This window comes from Acinonyx jubatus, chromosome C2, assembly GCF_027475565.1.
Source record: "Acinonyx jubatus isolate Ajub_Pintada_27869175 chromosome C2, VMU_Ajub_asm_v1.0, whole genome shotgun sequence".
Classification (NCBI taxonomy): Eukaryota; Metazoa; Chordata; class Mammalia; order Carnivora; family Felidae; genus Acinonyx; species Acinonyx jubatus.
The window spans coordinates 57,121,963-57,140,886 of NC_069384.1; the positions used below are offsets into that span (position 1 = coordinate 57,121,963).

An 18,924-nucleotide genomic window follows, 5' to 3' on the forward strand; every position below is an offset into this window, starting at 1 on the left:
TGGAGTTTCTCTGAGTGGAAGTACACCAGGCTCTGAGCCACAGGATCTTGTTTACCCTTCTTTCTAAACATTCATCAGCTGAATGGCAGTGCATTTGCTTTCTGCTATACAGATGTTAATGTCTTGTCTCTGCATTCTTTGAATTTTTATTATCCTTGTAAAAAAACACAAGGCAACAAGGCCAACTGCATAACCCAATTTCCTTCTAAGCTTTCTTTCTGAAAACTCGCCTCTTCTTGAGCTCCTATTTACAGTTATTGGTTGCAGTTCATTCAGTTATTCATTTTTTTTTTAAGTCCACAAATCCCTATAGAGTCCTGGGCACCCGGGTAGACCCGAGCTAAAAACACAGATATGGTTTTCACATTCATAAAACTTACAGCTCGGGGTGCGTGGGTGGCTCAGTCAGTTAAGTACCAATGCTTGGTTGCAGCTCAGATCAGGATCTCATGGTTCGTGAGTTTGAGACCCGCGTCGGGCTCTGCGCTGGTGGCACAGAGCCTGCTTGAGATTCTCTCCCCCTCTGCCTCTCCCCCACTCATGCTTGTGCGCAGTCTCTCTCTCTCAAAATAAATAAATCAACTAAAAAAAAAAAAAAGAAGGAAAGAAAGAAAAAGAAACACGGACATTTTATAGTGTTAAAGAATAAAATTTCAACTGAGTAAATTTAAACATCGAATTGGGTTTATTAAGCAATTCCTGAATTGGGCAGCATCCCAGCTAGCAAGCAGAGGGGAGCTCTGAAGAATTGTACAAAATGGAAGGTTTTTATAGGAAGGAGGATGGGGCAAGAGGTTATTAACAAAAGAAAAGGAAGGATTATTTCAGGCCAGGACGTCATCTTTTTGGGGAAGGGAGTAGGCAGGGTTTTTAATTATACTGATAACATCACTCATGCTGATAAGGAAATTTCAGATTTACTGTTAAAATGTCACATTCTCGGAATAGGTTGAAACTGTAAGTCTTGGCTTGCTGTTTTGGGGGCCAAATGGCTCCATTTTGGACTTTTTTTCTTTCTTAACAATTGATATTATTTTCATAGTGTTGATTAGTAAAATTTATTAAGCCTTTCCATACAATCTCTCTCGTTTAACCCTCAAAACAGCTCAGGAGGTAGAGATTACTGTCAGTGTATAAATGAGGAAAATGAGGTTTTCGGGGTAAATAATTCACTCAACTGACAGAGCCAGCAAGTGGCAGGTTTGGGATTTTAACCCAGTTCTTCGGCAGAAGAGTCCATTTGTCCTTTCTTAATGCTATGGCGACATCACATTAGTTAGTGTTGCTTTGAACTGGTGCTCACATTTTTACCTGACTTTTAAAATCTTTTCATCTCATTTATCTCTATTGCGCATTCATAGACCCCTTATGCATAATTATTGACACAACACTGAGAAGTCCTAGCTAGCCCCTTTAGCCAGTTGGATTATTCTCTATTTTCCATTCCCCAAACTCCCTCACTATAGCTCGTCACAGCACCTTCCTTTGGCCCATCAAAGTCGAGGACTTCTTGGATGGCAGTTATGCTTATGATTATCTGTGGAAAAGACTGAAATGTATGCTGAAAATTGTTTATGTTTTTAATGTGGTCATATAACAAACTTCTTGGGTGAACTTAACAGTGTGATAAATATGGTGGTCTTCTTTCATTTCCATTTGACTTGTTTTTAAAATATTAGGCTTGTGCAACAGAAGAAGCCCTTATGCCATATGAGAGCAAGTTATATATGCTTTCTTGAGCCCTATGCAACAGAGAGGCAGAAGGAGGAAATAGATTGGCAGATGAGATCTAAACATTGTAAAGGTTCTCCTGAATCCTAATTTAACATGTCTAGAAGGTCCCCTTGTAGAGACTGTGTTAACATTAAAAAGATCTTTGCTAAAATAACAGTACAAATGTGTCTGAAAACTTATTAATGATTGTAACACACTTAGTAATATAAAAAAATGTTATACAACATACGTTATACGAGGGCCCCTGTATGTTCTTACAATGGGGTTTGGTAACACCTGGATTAGAATGAAAATACAGATTTCTGCTGCCTTAAATGCTTTTTGAAGTAACATGAGTAAGTAATAATTAAAAAAATTAATTTCTCTTGAAGTCAAACTAACATAAGCCTGATTCAGAATATCCTTTGGCTTTTTGTAGTTCATGTGGAATAAATATTCTCTAATTGGGACTTGGCTTTTGAACCCGTTGGTAATAAGCAACTGTTTCATAATACTATAAATCTGTCACTCTAAATGATCTTGATTATCGTGAAAGTACACGGCATTTATTCAAAGCATATTTATTGTGCATCTACTATAGGCTGAAGTATGAGGTTTTGATTGCATATAGTTTGGCTGCTGCCCCCACCCTCACCTTTCTATTAATTGAAAGCTATCTTGACTCTTTCTGCAGGATTAATGCTTAGAATGTCAGCAAATTCAACCCATCACCCCTCTGAATACATTCATCTTCCTACCAGGGTAAGTGCAATGTTCTTTTGGGTATTTATTTTATAACCTGTAACCTTGGTGAGCTCTCTTATTAGTTCTAATACTTTTTTTTATCTGATTCCCTTAAGTTGCCTAAGTAGGCAACAATCATATCTTCTTCAGATTAAGATATATTTGGCTCCTTTTTTCCAAAATATGTATCTCTTAAATTCCATCATAGCATTAGGTAATAATATCGGTAATGGCCAACATTCTCTGCTTATTCTGTATTTTAATAGAAATACTTTAGAATTTCACAATTAAAAGTAATATTGACTGTTTACAATGGAAGTCCTTCATCAAGTTAGAGAATTATCCACCTGGTCCCAGGAAACTAAAGGTTTTAAGCAGTAGTGGGTGTTGAATTTTATCAAAAATGTTTTGGCATCAGCTGTGTAAGATATAACTTACAAAGGTAACACTTAATCTTTGTTCTGAACCCACTAGCTGCGAATCTTGTGTGAAGGCCATTGTGATCATTGGGATGAAAGGAAATAAGGGCCTAGCCAGGCAGTTACCTGACCACCAGCTGCTGGAGAAGAATCTGAGTAGGAAACAAGTCCATTAATTCCATAGGCACGGAGGGTTATATACTTGGTATGTGGTGCCTAAGAAAAATATAAGAATGGTATCTACTATATTGGAGATGCCAGTTTGAGCCACATGTATATGAGGAAAGTATTATAGGAGTACTGTAGTTTTGAATAAAAAGGAGGTCGGTGAGCCAAAAAAAATGAAATCAAGCTGTAACAAGTCAGAAAAAGAAAAAGGAAAGGTGGTAACAAATGTGAAATCAACTTTTCTTAAACTGACCAAAGTAAATTGGAACGACCTTGAATAGAATTCAATAAACATTAGCTGTGGTTTATGAGAAAGGTACAGGTTGGAGAAAAAGGTCAGCAAACGATTTGAACAACAGCAGTACCTCAACCATTGAGAGTTAATGCACTTGCCAAGGGCCAGAGCCACCGAAGTGAGCAGAAAGCTCAAAGATGCGTTCCTCAAGAGGATGGAAACCTGAACATTTTTGAGGATAAGAAGCCAACAAAGAAAAATTTTGAGCAAACCAGATATAAGGAATTACTGGCGGAGAAAAATCTGCAGAGGTGGGCTAGTGGGAGGTTTGGAAATGGAGAGAGGGAATAGGACCAGGAGGAAGCAGATGTAGGAGTTAATTTAGGAAAGAGGATGAGTGTGTAAAAGTACATAGGAATGTGCCCAAAATATATACATAGATATTTTCTGGAAGAGAAAAAGAAAAAAATGGCCTCAAGCTTCACAGTGACATAATAAATGGGGTTCTCTGCTCTGAAGATGGAACTAGACATAGGACAAAAGAAAAACTGGGCAACAACTACAATGTGGAATTTTCCATAGTGTTAATGAAGGGTAAAAAGAATTTTTGAGCATTAATTAGGAGCCACTGTCTGAATCTATTAAGGGCTAAGAGGCTAGAAGATGAAGTTTACTCAGTGTGTGACTTTCTCTAGCTGTTTTCTAGGGCAGGGGTGATCTAGGGTTGAGGGCTGGTGTGAGGAATAGGAAAGAGGTCCAAGGAGGCAAAGGGATCAGGAGTCATAGTTTCTCTAACATCAAAGGGCTGACCAAAGCCTCAAGCCAGGGTAGAAATTCAACCATAATCTAGTAGATTATTATAGATGATATGTATTCAGCCTTTGTATGTACAAGTTAAAAAGACAGAAATAGACATAATTGCTTAAATCTTTAACTGCAGAGCCCCACTGTAGACACACATCAATAAGGTTGGCCCTTGAGCTACCTAATTTCAGCAGTAGAGCTTTTATTAACCACGGTTTATGTTTGAGTTGACTATGTCATGACATTGCCATATATATATATTTTTTTATATATATTTATATATATAAATTTATATATATTATATATTATTTATATATATTTATATATAAATAATAAATAATAAATATAAATAAATATATATAATATATATAAATATATATATATAAAATATATATCTTGTCCCTGCCCAGTAAAGTAAAAGGAAAATTGAGCTAGTAATCAATAAGTGTAGATTTTTACCCTTATCTTAGCCGCACAGCTGTGTAATTAGGGTAGACCGTATTATTGTTTTGAATCTCAATTTCTCTATCTATTAAAGGGAGGGGATGGGGAGAGAGAGGGAGGATGGGGGAGAAAGAGGGAGGAAGGCAGGGTGAGAAGGAGGGAGATAGAAAGGGCGAGAGAGAGAGAGAGAGAGAGAGAGAGAGAGAGAGAGATTAAGGTAGATGTGTTTTAAAGATGTCCTCCTGGTTCCAGCAGTTCATAACCATAAACCAATGAGTATTTTCTGTGGACTTAGAATGCCTTTAACATTCTTTTTGAATGAGATCCTTTTCTTCCTCATTAACTTTTCATGAAAATTGTCCAGCTTGTCTCCATTTTCCTCTTTATTTAAAAATGTTCACCTCTTCCTCTCCTCCCCACCCTCCTTCAACAACATAGGCTAAGAAACATTAAGGTCATGATTTCTCTAATAAAATTATTTATGCAATCTATTTCCTTTTTTTCTTCCTTTGTTTCCTCTTCTTATTAGGGTATCTTTTGACTATTTTTAAAAGATAAAGGTATCATTTTTATTACCATTATCATGATTACGGCATTGATGCTGCCACAATGCCTTATATGAAAATTATTTTTACTTCCAATATCTCAGGTAGCAAGGTTCCTGTTAGAGAGACTAGCAGAACTCTATGGAGACCTCAAAGTTAAGCTTTTATTTCAAGAATCAGCCAATGAATGTTGCCATTCTTTAATTAACAGGAAAGAGGTGAATTGGTTCCAAGTTCTAATTAAAAACATGTAATGCTCTTGTACCAGAATGTTTATTAAGGAACCAATGATTGCTTGTTGACTTATTATAATACATCAGGCAAATATTTTTATTGTCAGTGTTACTTAATGAATAAATTGATGACTACAGGTATTTTCCTCAGTGTTTCTGAATGGAAAGATTCTCAAAGCATGTATGAAGACACGGACACAGAATTTAGTCCACCTAAAAGTGATTAGCTCAAACCCAAACAAAACAAGATCAAGGACTTCAAAGTGTTTCTTTAATTTTGCTTTAATTAATTTATATCCTATGTCATATCCTCCCCCTTCTGCAAAAAAAAAAAAAAAAAAAAAAAAGACCACTCCACTAAACTCAAAGCAGCCTAATAAAGGTAATAAAATACAGCATGATAAAATAAATCTAAATGTTCATATGCTATACTGCAATATGTTAACAATCATTATCCAAGTGATGGGATAATCTTTAATTTTCTTACATATTGTCTATCTGTATTCCCTACATTTCTCAACAGTGAACACATATCAACAATATAAAAATAATACAAGTAATGCTAAAATAAAGGTACAGTAATTTAAAATGAAGTCAGGAGTACCTTACTCAGTTGAGCATCTGACTCTTGATTTTGGCTCAGGTCATGACCCCAGAGTTGTAAGATCAAGCCCCATGTTGGGCTCTGTGCTGAGCATGGAGCCTGCTTAAGATTCTCTCTCTCTCTCTCTCTCTCTCTCTCTCTCTCTCTCTCTCTCTGCTCCTTTCCCCCACTCACACATACTCTCTCTAAAAATAATATATAAAATAAAATAATAAAATAAAAAAGCAAAATAAAGTCAAAAGTAAGATTAGTGCTTGGGATGCATGCTCTGACTTTAAATATGCTTGTTTGATGCCAGTCACGAATTTAACTGAGTTTTCTAGCATCCAATGCAAAAACGAAAACAGAACCAATTCCGTAATCTAAAGGGTTTCTGAGTTTAATTTTTTTTTAACGTTTATTTATTTTTGAGACAGAGAGAGACAGAGCATGAACGGTAGAGGGGCAGAGAGAGAGAGGGAGACACAGAATCTGAAACAGGCTCCAGGCTCTGAGCTGTCAGCCCGGGGCTTGACGGCGGGGCTCGACGGCGGGGCTCGACGGCGGGGCTCGACGGCGGGGCTCGACGGCGGGGCTCGACGGCGGGGCTCGAACCCTTGGACTGCGAGATCGTGACCTGAGCTGAAGTCGGACGCTTAACCGACCGAGCCACCCAGGTGCCCCAAAGGTGTCTGAGTTTAAAAGCCATCTATTTCTCAAGAGAGGAGCACATAATCCTGTTGTTGATACTTAAGAAATATCTCATACCTGGATTATACTATGTAGTGTGAGAAATCATAACTCAAACAGTATTCTAGAAACCACAGTGATGAGTTTAATGGAATGGTCTGTGTAGGTCTCAATTCAGACTAATGACATTTTACCAAAGAATAATTTGATGTAAGGCAATTGCCTAGGAGGTCAGCATGATGCCCAAAATGTATTGGGCATATCTGATAACATGTTCATTCCATACCGAGATTTTTGGACACCTAGAGAAATGGATATACTGAATATCCTCCAAGCAATTATACATAAATATTGTCTCATTCAAACTTTTATTTTTAATTTATTTTTTTGAAACATTTTAATTTATTTATTGTTTACTTTATATCCAAGTTAGTTAGAATATGGTACAATAATGATTTCAGGAGTAGATTCCTTAATGCCCCTTATGCATTTAGACCATCCCCTCTCCCACAACCCCTCCAGCAACCCTCTGTTTGTTCTCTATATTTAAGAGTCTTTTATGTTTTGTCCCCCTCCCTGTTTTTATATTATTTTTGCTTCCCTTCCCTTATGTTCATCTGTTTTGTGTCTTACAGTCTTCAGATGAGTGAAGTCATATGATATTTGTCTTTCTCTGACTAATTTCACTTAGCATAATACCCTCCAAATGGCAAGTCGCAAATGGCAAGATTTCATTCTTTTTGATTGCCGAGTAATACTCCATTGTATATATATACCACATCTTCTTTATCCATTCATCCATCGATGGACATTTGGGCTCTTTCCATACTTTGGCTATTGTCAGTAGCTCTGCTATAAACATTGGGGTCTGTGTGCCCCTTTGAAACAGCACACCTGTATCCCTTGGATAAATACCTAGTAGTGCAATTGCGGGGTCGAAGGGTAGTTCTATTCTTAATTTTTTGAGGAACCTCCATAGTGTTTTCCAGAGTGGCTGCACCAGTTTGCATTCCCACCAGAAGTGCAAAAGAGATCCACTTTCTCTGCATCCTCACCAACATCTGTTGTTGCCTGAGTTGTTAATGTTAGCCATTCTACAGATGTGAGTGTTATCCTATTGTCATTTTGATTTGTATTTCCTTGATGATGAGTGATGTTGAGCATTAGTTCATGTATCAGTTGGCCATCTGGATATCTTCTTTGGAGAAGTGTCTATTCATGTCTTTCGCTCATTTCTTCACTGGATTATTTGTTTTCTGTGTGTTGAGTTTGATAAGTTCTTTACAGATTTTGGATGTTAACCCTTTATCTGATACGTCATTTGTAAAGATCTTCTCCCATTCTGTCAGTTGCCTTTTAGTTTTGCTGATTGTTTCCTTTGCTGTGCAGAAGCTTTTTATCTTGATGAGGTCCCAATAGTTTATTTTTGCTTTTGTTTCCCTTGCCTCTGGAGACGTGTTGAGTAAGAAGTTGCTGCAGCCGAGGTCAAAGAGGTTTTTGCCTGCTTTCTCCTTGAGGATTTAGATGGCTTCCTGTCTTACATTTAGTTCTTTCATCCATTTTGAGTTTATTTTTGTGTATGGTGTAAGAAAGTGGTCCAGGTTCATTTTTCTGCATGTCACTGTCCAGTTTTCCCAGCACCACCAGCTGAAGAGACTGTCTTTATTTCATTGGATATTCTTTCCTGCTTTGTCAAAGATTAGTTGGCCATTCGTTTGTAGGTCCATTTCGGGGTTCTCTGTTCTGTTCCATTGGTCTGAGTGGCTGTTTTTGTGCCATATCATATAACTTTTTAAGTTTGAAAACAGGGGGTCTGATCCTTCCAGCTTTCTAATTCTTCCTCAAGATTTCTTTGGTTGACATAGGTAGGGTCTTTTGCGGTTCCATGTGAATTTTAGAATTATTTGTTCCAGTTCTGTGAAAAATGCCATGGAAATTTTGATGGGGATTGCATTGGACCTGTAGATTACTTCAGGTGATATGGACATTTTAACAGTATTAATATTCTCAGTCCCCAAGCACAGAATTCCTTTCCATTTATTTGTCCATATCCTTTAATTTCTTTCATAAGTGTCTTACAGTTTTCATCTCCTTGGTTAAATTTATTCCTAGGTATTTTACTCTTTTTGATGAGGTTTTGAATGGTATTATTCTCTTGATTTTGGTTTCTGGTAGTTCATTATTAATATATAGAAATGCAACAATTTTGGGGGTGCCTGGATGGCTCAGTTGGTTGAGCATCAGACTCTTGGCTCAGGTCATGATCCCAGGATCATGGGATGAAGCTCCAAATCAGGCTCCACAATCTCTTTCTCTCCTTCTGCCCCTCTCCTCTCTCTCTCTCTCTTAAAAAAAAAAGAATTGCAACAATTTTGTATATTGATTTTTATATCCTGCAACCTTACTAAATTCATTTATGTGTTCTAATAGTTTGTTGTTGTTTTTTTGGTGGAGTCTTTAGCCTTTAGGGGAAATTGGTCTATAGTTCTCCTTTTTAGTGGGGTCTCTGTCTGGTATTGGAATCAAGGTAATGATTTCATAGAAAGAGTTTGGAAGTTTTCCTTCCATTTCTATATTTTGGAACACCTTGAAGAGAATAGGTGTTAACTCTCCCTTAAATGTTTGGTAGAATTCCCCTGGAAAGCTTTCTTGCCCTAGACTCTTGTTTTTTGGGAAATTTTTGATTACTAATTCGATTTCCTTACTGGTTATGGGTCTGTTCAAATTTTCTATTTCTTCCTGTTTCAGTTTTGGTAGTATATATGTTTCTAGGAATTTGTCCATTTCTTCCAGATTGCCCATTTTACTGGCATAATATTGGCATAATATTGGCATTTTATTGGCATAATTATGGCATAATTGCTCATAATATTCTCTTATTCTTGTTTTTATTTCTGCTGTGTTGATTGTGATCTCTCCTCTTTCATTCTTGAGTTTATTTGGATCCTTTCCTTTTTCTTTTTGATCAAACTGACTAGTGGTTTATCAATTTTGTTAATTCTTTCAAAGAACCAGCTTCTGGTTTCATTGATATGTTCAACTGTTTTTTCGGTTTCGATAGCATTAATTTCTGCTCTTATCTTTATTATTTCCTGTCTTTGGCTGGTTTGGGGTTTTATTTGCTATTCTTTTTCCAGCTCCTTAAGGTGTAAGGTTAGGCTGTATATCTGAGATCTTTCTTCCTTCTTTAGGAAGGTCTGGATTGCTATATACTTTCCTCTTATGACTGCCTTTGCTGCATCCCAGAGGTTTTGGGCTGTGGTGTTATCATTTTCATTGGCTTCAATATACTTTTTAATTTCCTCTTTGACTTCTTGGTTAGCCCATTCATTCTTTACTAGGATGTTCTTCAGTCTCCAAGTATTTGTTACCTTTCCAAATTTTTTCTTGTGGTTGATTTTGAGTTTCATAGCACTGTGGTCTGAAAATATGCATGGTATGATCTTGATCTTTTTGTACTTACTTAGAGCTGATTTGTGTCCCAGTATATGTTCTATTCTGGAGAACGTTCCATGTGCACTAGAGAAGAATGTATATTCCACTGCTTTAGGATGAAATGTTCTGAATATATCTGGTAAGTCCATCTGGTCCAATGTGTCATTCAAAGCCATTGTTTCCTGGTTGATGTTTTGATTAGATGATCTGTCCATTGCTATGAGTGGGGTGTTGAAGTCTCCTACTATTATGGTATTACTATCAATGAGTTTCTTTATGTTTATGATGAATTTATTTACATATTTGGGTTCTGCCACATTTGGCGCATACATGTTTACAATTGTTAGGTATTCTTGGTGGATAGACCCCTCAATTCTGATGTAATGCCCTTCTGCATCTCTTGATACAGTCTTTATTTTAAAGTCTAGATTGTCTGATATAAGTATGGCTACTCTGGCTTTCTTTTGTTGACCATTAGCATGATAGATGGTTCTCCATCCCCTTATTCTCAATCTGAAGGTGTCTTTAGGTCTAAAGTGGGTCTCTTGTAAACAGCATATAGATGGATCTTGTTTTCTTACCCATTCTGTTACCCTATGTCTTTTGATTGGAACATTGAGTCCACTGATGTTTAGAGTGAGTACTGAAAGATATGAATTTATTGCCATTATGATGCTTGTAGAGTTGGAGTTTCTGGTGGTGTTCTCTGGTCCTTTCTAATCTTTGCTGCTTTTGATATATGTATGTATATATATTCATCTTTTCTTCCCTCAGAGAGTCCCCCTTAAAATTTCTTACAGGGATGGTTTAGTGGTCACAAACTCCTTTAATTTTTGTTTGTCTGGGAAATTTTTTATCTCTCCTTCTATTTTGAATGACAGCCTTGCTGGATAAAGAATTCTTGGCTGCATATTTTTCTGATTCAGCACATTGAATATATCCTGCCACTCCTTTCTGGCCTGCCAAGTTTCTGTGGATAGGTCTGCTGCAAACCTGATCTGTCTTCCCTTGTAGGTTAGGGACTTTTTCCTCCTTGCTGCTTTCATGATTCTCTCCTTGCCTGAGTATTTTGTGAATTTGCCTAAGATATGCCTTGTTGATGGTCAGTTTTTGTTGAATCTAATGGGGGTCCTCTGTGCTTCCTGGATTTTGATGTCTGTGTCTTTCCCCAGGTTAGGAAAGTTTTCTGCTATGATTTGCTCACATAACCCTTCTACCCCTATTTCTCTCTCTTCATCTTCTGGGACCCCTGTTATTCTGATGTTATTCCTTTTTAATGCATCACTAAGTTCTCTTATTTTTATTTTCTCTTATTTTTATTTCATGCTCTTTTGCCTTAGTCTCCCTCTTTTTTTTCTGCTTTATTATTCCCCATTGGTTTGTTCTCTATATCGCTGATTTGCTGCTCTGCCTCATCCATCCTTGCTGTCATGGCATCTGTTAGAGATTGCAGCTCAGTCACAACATTTTTTATTTCATCCTGACTAGCTTTTACTTCTTTTATCTCTGCAGAAAGGGATTCTAATCTTTTTTCAACCCCAGCTAGTATTCTTATTATCGTGATTCTAAATTCTGGTTCAGACATCTTGCTTGTATCTGTGTTGATTAATTCTCTGGTTGTCATTTCTTCCTGCTCTTTTTTGGTGAATTCCTTAGTTTCGTCATTTTGAAGGAAGAAACAGAATTAATAAAGTAAAAAAACCCTTAAAATTAAAAAGTTAAAAATAACAGAAAGAAATCAAATTAAGGATGCTAGAGCCTAGGTGTTTTTTGGTCTGGTTGTTGAAAGAAGTTTGATAGATTAGATAAAAAAGGGGAAGATAAGAAAAGAAAAAATAGACAAAAGAAAAAAAGTGGGGGAAAGGAAAACATTTGAAAATTTGAAAAAATGGATACAATAAAACAGAATAAAATGAAATGATGAAAGTAAAATAGAATTGAAAATATCTACAAAAAAGTAAAAAATACAGTAGAAAAAAATTGAAAATCTTTTTCATAAAAATGGAAAATAAAAATATTTTTTTCTCTTTTGTATTCAAGAATAAGAAAAGAAAAAGGAAAAAAATGAATAAAAGGACCAGCGAACAGAATGAAGTATGATTGAAATTACATCTGGTTTCCCATAGAAGTCAAGCTATAAAGCACTTTATAGTCTGTAAACTAAGCAGGTGGAGAGACTTGTGTTTGTCAAGAGTGCAAGAGCTCTCAAGAGCTCTCAAGAGCTGGGTGGGGTTTAGTGTAACGGCTCCATTCTCTACTTAGAGGCACTGTTTAGCTTACTGGGGTGGATTGCTGTGGCATGTCTAGGCATGTATGTGCATGCGTGGGAAGGGTGAAAATAGTGTCACCCAGCTACCCAGTCTCAAGTATGGGAACTCTGTGCTTTCCACAACCAGCAATCAGGCATCCCTCCTTTGTCTCTGGCTTCTTTCCACCCCTGCTTCTTGTCTGTGACCAAGCCATCAGGTGCCAGGTGGCACCATCCTCCTGAGTTTTATCTCAAATGGGGCTGCGTTTCTCACCCCCTCACTTCTGAAGGACTGTGGTTTTGATCTGCTCAGGTCCTCTGGGGGAGAGTCTCACTGAGCAATGGCCGGGTGCCCGCCCACCCCCAGGAATGTTTACAAGACCACACTGATGCCAATTCCCACACTGATGCCAATGGGCTGGGTGCTAGCCCACCCCAGGAAAAGTTCATGTGATCTTGTAGCAGCAGTGTTTCAGGGTTTATGGAAAATCACAACACACATCTGGCACCAGGCTTCACCCTTAACATCCTTGTTCCAACACCAGCGAATATGGTTGTTCTCCAGAGTCCATTGGGACCTTTGTCTGTGTGGTGGCCGCACAGCCTCTACCAGATGTCCTCCCAGCAGGAGAACCACCTCTCCCCGTGTGGCCCGAGGACCCCTCGGACCTCGCTCTCTGCTCCTGGGGATTCGCCCTTCCCACCAGAGCACCACTAAGTACCAAGCTACGGAGCCTCAGACTCTGTGCTCCCCCTATTTATAGAGTCTTAATGGAATTTAAACACTCTCCTTTATCCTTTCTCCCTTTTTTGTTCAGTCCCTGCAGCTGATTCCACTTTTTCACCTTCTCTCCAGCTGCTTTTGGGGGAGGTGCTTTTCCTGTACTCTCCCCCCATGTCTCTGTCCTCTTTCCACAAGCAAAAACAGCTCCCTGCCCTCCATGTCTTCTCTCTCCCCCAGTTCACCTCTCCATGCTGCATACCTGCCAAGTTCTGTGGTTCAGGTTGTGAAGATTGTTGTGTTAATCCTCAAATCAGTTTTCTAGATGTGCAAGATGGTTTAGTGTTGATCTGGCTGTATTTCAGCAATGAGAGACGCAAAAAAAAAACTTTCATGCTTTTCCACCATCTTGGCCCCTCCCCCCTCATTCAAAATTTTAAATAAGCAATAATTAATTTGTTATTATCTCTCCTGGAAAGCCTTGAGAATGGAATAATCTGATGATATTAGTTAATACATAGACATGTTTCCTTTAATAAAGTAGTGGGAAAATGAATACCTTTTATAAAAATTTAAGGTTTTAACAAGGACAAATGCATGGATAGATGGAGATCCCATCTCTCTCAGAGGCTGTCAGCAAAAAAACACTGTGGAAAGAACCAATGCTCTCCTTAGAAAGTGAAGTTGGATTTATTTTAACACCATTAAATGCGGGTTTAACTCTCTTTTAAATGTGTGAAGTTAAAAACTGAGTTTAAATATGTTATTTTTAAAAATCTAAACTTGATATGTTACCTTCATCCAGCTTCCCCTAATGTTAGCATCTTATATAACTCGAGTACATTTGTCAAAGCTAAAAAATTAATCTTGTTACAATACTGTTAAACTACAGACTTGATTTGTATTTCACCTATTTTTTCAACTTATGTTCTTTTTCTGTTTTAACTGTATTACATGTAGCCAAAATGCCACCTTACTGTCCTCTAATCTGTGACAGTTCCTCAGTCTTTCCTTGTTCCTTATTTATTGAGAATTTTGAAGAATAGTGGTCAGATATTTTGTAGAAGGCCCCTTGATTCTGGTTTGGTTTGATGTTTCTTTATGATTAGACTGGAATTATGGACTTGGGGGAGACATGCTGAGGAGGTGAGGGACCGTTTCATTATATCATACCATATTGGATACATATTATTAACATGATTTATCACTGATGATGGTACCATTGATCTCTTGGTTAAGGTGGTATTTGTCATGGCTCTCTACTCTGAAGTTATTATTTTTCCTTTCATATTCTATTCTTTGGAAGTGAGTCACTAAGTTCAATGAACACTCAAGCAGGGGAGAATTAAGCTCTGCCTCCTGAAGAGGGGAAGAACTATATATATATATATATATATATATATATATATATATATATATATCTTAGAATTCTTGCCTATGGAAGATTTGTCTCTTCTCCGGTATTTATTTCTTATTCAGTCATTTATTTCCCTTAGTATGGGCACATGGATATTTGTTTAATTCTTCGAGTGTTAATCCAATGCTATAGTTCTTTATTTTGTTGCTCAGATTGTTGCAGTTTTGGCCATTGGGAGCTCTGTTGGGTTGGTTCCTGTGTCCTTTTGACATATGTCCATCTTTTTTCCTTTCCTTTTTCTTTTGTTCTTTTATTTTTAAATGCCTTTCTTTCTGGCACTACAAGATACTCCAGGTTCATCTTTCTTTTTCCTGCCCCAGCCCAAGAATTAGCCACATCTCCAAGGAGCCTTGTTAACGAACTTATTCTTTATTCATGAACTCAGAAACTTAAAATAAGCCTTATTTTCACTTAAGTGTCTGAAAGCTGAGGCAAATATGCAGATGGTCCATCTTATGCATATGGATCTTCCCTTGATCATTTAACTTTTACAGTGTCAGAAATCATATCTGACATGCAATTGAAGAACTTGCCAGTTATCAGAAAGCTTATTTTTATGGTTTTAGCCAGATGAATGCCATCTACACAAGGTCTGAAAAGGTGAATATTATTCCTGTTCAGTCAGATCTTTAGTGACCAGGAATAATTTAATTAAATTCTGCTCTAAGCAATAATGCAATGGCAATTTGTGTTTTCGAATATAGTAGAGATTAGTGCACATTTCTTAGCTTGCACTTTCTAAATATATTTCCTAGTTTATATGGCCTGAAATACGTTACCAACATTGTTGAGCTCTGGACAGCTGGCCAGAGCTAAATGCAAGCTATTCTCCTCTATGAGCCATATGTTCTGGGAATCACATTGCTGATGGATTTAAACCCTTTGCTGTGATCAGGAAGAAAGTAGGTGTGTCTGAAATATTCTACACAGAATCCAGGCACGACCAGGGAGAGACACAATTTATTGCCACTTCTCTGGTCTTATGAATGCAGAAAGGACAGAAAGTAGATTGTCAATGTGGAAAAAGACTACAGTACAGATTGCATTTTCAGGAGATCACATTTTTAAAAATGTTTCATTGTTGAATTCATTTCTTTTCAAAAAATATTATTGCAACCTTCCTAGATAAGTTCAATTTCTTTCACTAACCCCCACATTGAAATACCTCACAGCACAATATCCTAATATTGAAAAGTTAGGAAAAAAACCTCTTTCTTAATAACCTTATAGTCTCCATGATGCAATGTTCATTTGATTTACTGCTTCAATATGTTCTCTTTAATGACAAGTTGCTTTGGTAATGGTCAAAAATCAGTAGTTTTATTGTCATGTTCCTTAATTTTAATGGCCTATATATTACTAGGAGACAGAAAGAAGACATATACTACGGTAAAAAAATGTTGGGCAAAGAACTAATTCATGCTTATGTTTGGACATGGAGAACCAGTCTGGCCTTATAAAATGAATTTATCAAAACCTTTGTTTCAACACTCCTGCTTTTACATTATTGAAAGAAATTTCTGATAATCTCATTTCCTGAATAGTCTGAATGGGCCACACTGGTCAAGTTTCCATTCTGCCTCATCATTCACAATATCTTTAGCTCCATGGAAACCAGCAAAACAGAGAGAAGAAGAGAGAAAGGTAGGTCCTCACAATAATGTTAATTATATAACCAGGTTTTATGCTATCACAAAATGCCTTCTTATGTGCCATCTCTTTTGATACTCTTAATAAGTTTTACCTAGACATTGATTCAGGTAAATCACTGAAGCTCTGATTCAGAGCTCCTTGGGCGTCATTTGAAATACTGAAGTGCTATTTACTAATGGCAGGACCAGAGCTCCAAGTAAGGATGGATGGATCTCAGGGTCTTCTTTACACACCCAAGTAGCCTAAGGATTTCCAGAGAAGATAGCTCTCCCTTAGCCCACAATGCCTTTAGAACGTGCATTGAGCCAGAGATACCAGAAAATAAAAGGTACACAAATACAGTGAAGGGATTAGTGGGATGGCATCAACTTCATTGGAGAACTGGAAAATACGAATGGCCTAATCATAAGGATATAAAAGATCATATTTGCTGTTACTGTTTCCAGTTTTATTGACTTGGTGAACAGCCCAAGGAGAGATATGGTAGATAGGCCATGAAAGGGGCGATGGTGACAGAGATCCTTTGAAGTAGCCAAGAACACCAAAATTCCCCCATTCCAATAGCACCAACTGCAGCCAAAGATACACTTGGTATGACTGAAGTACCAGGTTCCAAATTTAGGAAGAGCCTGAGACATTCCCTTATTTTATAAATGTGAAACAAAGTTGAGAACTTGTCCAACTCCACTTAGACAGATGGTTTCTCCTACTTTGAAAACCTCCACAAAAGTGTAGTGGAACCCTCTCCTCCATACCCCTTTCTGTGTTCATCATTGTTAACTATCATGATATTTCTCCCAAGGTTTAGCTTGAATCTCTCAGGCTGCATTTTATGCTCTTTCCCTTGAGAAAAAGGATAAAATAAAATATATATACTCTTTTTTGTGAATCTTCTTATCTCAATGGAACATTCTTCAGTTTTAGATATGATTGGGGAGAATCTTCTTTTTAAGACTGACAAAAAAAAAAAATCTGATTCATACCTACCTCATTAACCCATCTTTTTCAAGCAAGTCCTCTTTCCCCTTCTTCACTGGAGCTTTGTTTTTCACAATAGACTGTTCTCTTATGCTAATACTTTTGTCTTAAAATGTTAAGCATGAATGCCACTTCATTTAGACAGACTTCTGTCAATAAAACTTACATGACATGTAGCAAAAATACCTAGATTTTTATTTTTCATAGCTTTGCAGATTATTGCTCTGCCACATGGCAACATTAACTTCATGGAACAATGACAGTTAAGACTCTACTGGGGAAAAGCACCATTGCAAAGTTCTTCTTGAAACCACATCAGCATAAGGAGTTCTTGGCAAAGACTTATTATCTGTGGATAATGATAGAATGCAATTGTCATGAAAAGCTAACCTTAATCTAAGTTAAATTTCTCTCACCAGGAATGTGTAAACTAATAGATCCTGATGTTAGTTTACATGTTAATCCAAATTTAGCGTGGAAATAAGGACATTTTTTCACTCTAGAATCGGCCAAGTTATAGAATATGTTTTAAAGAAAGTGGATATTTGGTAAGCATTAGCCCATCTAGTACAGAGAAGACATGCCTAGGACACCTACATGCAGGAGGGAGGCATCCAGTAAAGGTGTGGTGCTCAAGTTGACTTGTAACAAGGAGAATTAAATAGCCTACAGTTACCGATTACTGAATATCCAAAAATGGCCATTAGCTCCTTGGATGTCCTTTATCCAAACTCATGGCTATTGGGAACAGCTTCCTGTTGGCTAAAATAATGACTTTGGAACATTGTGGGTATTACTTCCCTCTTTGTCATTTTCCTTCCAGCTAGAGCTCATTATCTGGTATTATGCAGCTGATGCTAGTTTGAGGCCCAAGATGATGGGATGAGACGTTTTGGCAACTTTAGTAATGAGGGCAGATTCCCTAGGTGCTGCCACTGTTTCATACTGCTGTATTTGGAGAAGTCCTTGCATGTCATCTAACATCTCTTTTTTTCAGATAAGAAACTCTGGCATAGGCAGATTGAGTTACTTGCTCAGGACACCTAACTTATTAATGACAGAGCTTCAAAAAAAACAAAAAACAAAAAAGCACCACCACCAACAACAGCAAACCCCAAAAAACAACCCAGGTATCCTGACTTTCATGCTGGTACTATCCAACTATAGTTCACGAAACTACCTCTTGATCCTCTAAGTGAGAGGTGAGAGGAACTTCTAATTCAAAGTCATGGCAGCACCATGTAAAACTCAGTGTATTGTAACCAGAAACACTGTAGGGCAGGGGGGTGGAGTAGGATCTGGATCTCATAATGAATGAGTGCAAAAGCACTAGGGAGGGCTCCCTGGGAGATCGCATGGAGAGGAGGGCAGGGGAAGAATAGGAAAATGCCTGGGGCTTGAGGAACATTCTACTATTTTTTGTTCTTTGCTTGTTTTATTTCTTTGTTGTTTTTATTGTTGTTGTGTAGTCTCACCCCTTTACATTAGAAGCCAACCAAACCTCAACTAAGGCCTTCAGTGTTTAAATTTCAGTGCCTTAAGCAACAACAATAAACACCCTTCCATTTATTCAATGATACGGGTCAGAAAGTATGTTAAACCCTTTAACTGCCTTAGACAATTTAATCACCATAAATTTCTGGGCATGCAGAAGGTATCATCTTTGTTGTTATCCTCGGGCTGTACTTCCAACCTTCCATCTGCCTTTCCAGAGCTTCATATCTAGATTCTGTCTCTTTGTGCAGCAACTGGACTGAGTTTGGGCTCTTCATTCTGGCTGCACTATGGACAGTCAGACTAAGGAGCTATCTCCCCTAATACTTGACTCCATGCAGGCTCCAGAAACCCTTCACTGGTCTTGCCTCCTGAAGGTAATTACTGGCCCTAGAATTAG

The 18,924-nt window shown here is 37.6% G+C and overlaps 1 long non-coding RNA gene across 1 annotated transcript in view; it reads left to right on the forward strand.

The window, feature by feature from the left end:
• The window catches only part of LOC113604811 (uncharacterized), a 188,704-nt gene that overhangs the window by 167,805 nt on the left and 1,975 nt on the right, over nt 1-18,924 (forward strand). Inside the window, exon 2 of the long non-coding RNA XR_003426838.2 lies at nt 2,408-2,475. This is a non-coding gene — a long non-coding RNA (uncharacterized LOC113604811). The remainder of the gene's footprint in view (nt 1-2,407; nt 2,476-18,924) is intronic.